Source organism: Echinops telfairi, unplaced genomic scaffold (assembly GCF_000313985.2).
Source record: "Echinops telfairi isolate 266 unplaced genomic scaffold, ASM31398v2 ScPeMD7_31;HRSCAF=116, whole genome shotgun sequence".
Lineage (NCBI taxonomy): Eukaryota > Metazoa > Chordata > Mammalia > Afrosoricida > Tenrecidae > Echinops > Echinops telfairi.
Genome location: NW_022103928.1, coordinates 56,091,043 through 56,096,126, shown reverse-complemented (window position 1 = coordinate 56,096,126; position 5,084 = coordinate 56,091,043).

Genomic DNA, 5,084 nt, shown 5'->3' with positions numbered 1-5,084 from the left:
GGGATCTCCAGTGGCCTACAAATGGGCTTTGGGTCTCCACTCCGCACTCCCCCCATCATTCACTATGGTAAGATTTTTTTGTTCTGATGATGCTTGATACCTGATTTCGTACTGTGGGTCTCAATCCCAAATGCTTGAAAAGCACCATAATAGTCACCCCTTGTCTGGCTTTCGTGTGTCATCCATTTGTCAAGTTCAAGACCAAGAAAAATAAAATCCTACTCTGTGTCCATCCTGTCCACCCCACCTTCCCCCCACTCCCACTGCCACGCCCACACCTGCATTCCCCTCTAGCTTCCCATTTCTGGTCTGAGAGATTTCTTCTCACAAGAATGAAGTCACTTTGAGATCTGGAAAGGATGGCTCTGGTGTCCGGTGCTAGCACAAAGCCCGGGTTGTGTTAGCAACAATAAAATAAGCATCCATACAAGAAGAGTTGCAGATTCCCAGGGACACTGTCCTGGTAAAGGAGCTTGTGGGAAACAGAACCAGGCAGAGAGGGTATGCGGACACACTCTCACCATTCATACATTAAGGAGTCAGAGGAAACCTTCAAGTTTGTGGGTTGGAGATGCATTCCACTCACATTCTCCTAAGTAAAAGTTATTTCCCACGATATCCACCCCCCCCCCACCCATAATAATGCCAAATATAAGGTACTGTTTGCAAACACATGGTCACTGACTAGACACCTGGAGGTCAACTGCTTGAAGGTTATCTGCCTGAGGGTTGTCAGCTATCTGGAGCGATCAGACCGTATTGTCTGTCTCGCCCTAAGTATCCCTTCTGATAAGGTTAATGGACTGTTCCCCTGAAGGCGAGCTCAAAGACACCTAAAGCCAAGCCAGCTCAGGGACGATGGAGACTGGGCTGCCATCTTGACTCTAGAGCCCGCCCATCTGGTTCCATATATGCTTTCCTGTCACATGTGTGCCCTTTGTGCCTCCCCTTCCTATTGTGTGCACACCCCTAGCTCATCCCCCTCCTGCCAGGCTTATGCTTAATTGTACAACCCCTTCCTGCTTACTGTGGCCTGCGTGCCCAACATTATATCAACTCATGAGATGGCTCCTGATGTCATGGCATCTGGAGGTGAGCACTTGCATGCTTTATCTTGTCTGATGTCTCTTTAATTTACAACCACCCCTTGGACACATTTGATTGTGGGGGCTGGTACCCCACAAGAGCCCAGGTAAAGAAAGACTGACACAGAGACTGCAGAGAAAGGTATTTTTAATAAAAATATAATTTTATATATGTTTGCTGTTGCACATTTCATATCTCAGGTTTTTTTTACCTCCCTGCCCCTGCTCTTTTACTTGTGTGATTTGTTCAGTGATTTCAATACTAATGAGTCCTGGTGGTACTGTGAGTTGAGCTAACCACAAAGTCGGTGGTTCAAACCCACTAGCTGCTCTGCTGGAGAAAGATGATGCTGTGGGCTTATTTAAACACTCTCAGAATGGGGAGCTGATAGCATTGATGATTGTATAACTTCATTCGGTGGGAATAAGCAACCGAATTGGATGTAAACGGACATATTGGATTGTGTACGATATGTCAATAAAAGTATTATAAAATAATAATAATAAAGAGTAAGCACCCCCAGTTTTCAGTAACCGTACCGAGGGTCACCATGAGTCGGAATGGGCGAGATGGCAGTGGGTTTGGTTTCGACTTAACAGGAACTTCCACCAGGAAACCTCACAGCTGCCTTTCCTGCTGGCATTCAGAACACCCTGCGGTCCCTTGGCATGCTACTCTTCTCATTTGGGTTCCTATTCTTATTGTCTGCCTTCTCTACTCATCGAAACTCCACGCGAATGGAGACAATGCTGGTCTTGTACCACAGCTGAGTTCCCCTCCCTAAGCAGGGTGTGGAGAATAAATGAATGGAGAAACACAAGATTCATTTGAGTTTCTTATTCAAGATGCCAGTTGACTTCTAAAGAGAGGGCACTATGCTAATAGAAATACGGAGAAGAAAATGCCTTTAGGTGGAAGAACATTTTGCATAGCAACACAATGTAATCTAGCAAAAAGCATTGAACATGGGTCAAGTTTGTCATGGAGTTGGATACTTTTTGTGCAAGCCCACCAGGTTCTCCTGACCTCCGAGTGGGTTAGGCTCACTAAATATTATTTATTATGAATGTCTTCTTAGGGTGTTACACTTTCTGAAAACTCTGGGCAATCAGGACAGGCCACCTGGAGTCTTATTTGCATAAAGCCCCCCTGAAAGAAGCTGACAGGCCCTAGAGAAAAAGCAATTAATTCTCTTAAACAAAAGATGCTGAACAAAGGCTGCTCCCAACCAGAGGAGGGGTGAGAGGTGGGGGGTGAGTGAAGGAGTCAGGAGGGAAAGAAGGGAGAGAAGTGACTTGTGTCCTTTTACCTTCTGAGGGTGCCAGCCCATGACTAAGTTATTGCCAAGTGCATGCTTTCGAGTACAAATCTGAATGAACCAAGCTGCCCTGAGGGTGTGCCGGCGTTGGAGATGAGGACCAGGAAAGGAGAGGGCCCAGCCCAGCCGTCAAGACTCAAGGGAAACAAGGAGAAACGTGCAGACGCTCAGTTCACAGCAGACGGCCTCGGTGTTGTTCTGGTCTACCTCTCTGGAATCTCTTTTCTACCTTCCCATTTGGAGAAGATCTCCTCATACCTTCATCTCAGATTCTATCCTGTGTTGCCTCTGCCAATAAAGGAGTGTGTACAGCATGTCCTGGGAGCTGTAGGGGCGTAGGTGTTGCTCCTTGCACTGCTAACCGCAAGGACAGCAGTTTGAAACCACCAGCTGCTCCATGGGAGAAAAAAGAGGCGTCTACTCCAGTAAAGATTTACAATCTCCGAAACTCACAGGGGCAGTTCTCCGCTGTCTTAGAGGGTCACTGTGAGTCAGAACCAACCGGAGAGCAGTGAGTGAGCGCCAACGAGAAGCAGTCGCCATCTATTTGATCCTAATGCAGGCTGGCCCCATGCTCGTCAGAGTAGACCTGTGCACTGTAGGGTTTTCAGTAGCTGATTTTTTTTAAGATCACCAGATCTTTCTTCCAAGGTGCCTCTTGGTGGACTCCAACCTCCAACCTTGCACTGCCACGTGCATTAACCATGGGCACCACCATAGGGCTTCGTGCTAGGAATAAAAACAAAACTAAACCTGTTGCCAATTGAGTCGGTGCCAACTCATGTTGAACCCTTGATGTGCAAAACCGAGCTGCGCTCCTCAGGGCCTCCGAAGCAGCTCACCCACGCTTTCTTCTTAGGCACTTGAGAGTGAATTTGAACCTCCATTATTTCAGTTAATAGCTGTATGATTACACATTTGCACTGCACAGGGACTCCTGCTAACCAAAATAACCCCAACCCACCACTATCCAATTCTGACTCATAGTGACCCTGTAGGACAGAGTAGAATGATTCCATAGGGTCTCTGAGACTCTAAAAACAGCCTCATCTTTCTGCCACAGAGAGGCTGGTAGGTTTGCAGCCCCAACCTTGTGGTGAGCTGCCTAATGCCTAACTCACAGTGCTGCCAAAGCCCCTTCTGCCGATGATAGCCAGCCTTAATTAAACACATGATAGGTCTAAATAGTCCCAAATAGAACAAGAAGATAGTGCATGGTTTAAAATTAGGGGGGAAATTACGTCGGAATTGTATCCTTTCATCGTATTTTTCAATCTGTAGACTGGGCAAATAACCCCCAAATTTGGACTACATGGAGCAGGTGACATTGAGATTGAAATTCATTAACAAGCTATATGCAGATGAAACAACCTTACGCTAAAAGAGGAGAGGAAGCCTTTACTGATGCAGACCGGTATGGATTCTGTCTCAACATCAAGAAAACAAATCTTCACAATTGGATCAGTCGGAACATCCCAATAAAGGGAGAAAAGATGGAAGTTGTCAAGGAGCTCTTTTGACTAGGATCCACCATCAACACCCATGGAAGCTGCCATCAGGAAATCAAAGGGCATACTGCACTGGGAGATCCTACTGCGAAGGTCTCTTTTCTATTGAAAAGCGAAAGTATCCTTTGAAAACTAAGGCCTGATCTGGCTTTCAGCACGTTCTGTATTTATTGGTTTGTGCATATTGAAGTTGATCTCAGATGTGTTACGTCATTGGGGGTCATCCTCTTGAATTTTTATGTTTTTCAGGATATGGAACCCAGGACTGATGAACCTATGGGAAAAGCAAGAAGAATAAGGGGTTCTGAGGAGCATGGGGAGTAGGGAGGTGGGAGGGCAGGGGGGGGGCCGGGGGTATAGTAAAAGGGAGCCGATGTCAAGGAGTTCAAGGAAAAGAATGGTTTGAAACTGATTGTAGCAGCATTGTTCAATACTGCTTGACGTGATTGAACTAAAGAAGGACATGATATCTATATTAACTCCCAATAAAATGGTAAAAATAAATCCCAAAGCCTCACTGCCAAGGAGTGCCTTCTGATTCCGAGTGACCATAGGACAAAGTAGAACTACTCTGTAGGTGTCTGTATCTTTGTCCTACAGACCAGCTGGCGGTTCCAAACGGCTGACCTCCAGGTTGGTAGCTCGCCTAGTAACCACTAGCCACCAGCAGTTATGTGAAATTAAAGTAAATCTTTAAAATCTGACTGGGCAAACTCAGATCTAATGGCGTTTAGACTTGGAGTTGGAAATTATATTCAGCAGGTGGTATTGAGCTCAGAGAAATATTTACTTTGGGCACGTAGCTTTAATATTTTAAAGTGCATAGCAGGTAATAAGGTATTGTTAAAAGAAAAAATATTTTGTTCCCTTTGAAAAGTGAGACGCTCTGATGATTTTGATATTGAGGCCACCAGGTTCAAGACGGGCAGATGCCCCACATTCCCCATAACCCCCACTTGGGTCTTGATGGCACTGCTGGGTAAGCATTGACCTTCTAGCCGCAAGGTTAGCGATTCAAACTCACAAGTCACTGAGGGAGAAAGAAGAGGCGGTCTGCTCCCATGAAGCTGCACGGCCCCGGAAACCCTCTAGAGCGGCACTGAGAGTTGGCATCAATGCAGTGGTAGTGGGTTTTGTTTTGTTTGTTGTGCTTAGGCCCTGAAGGCACTCGA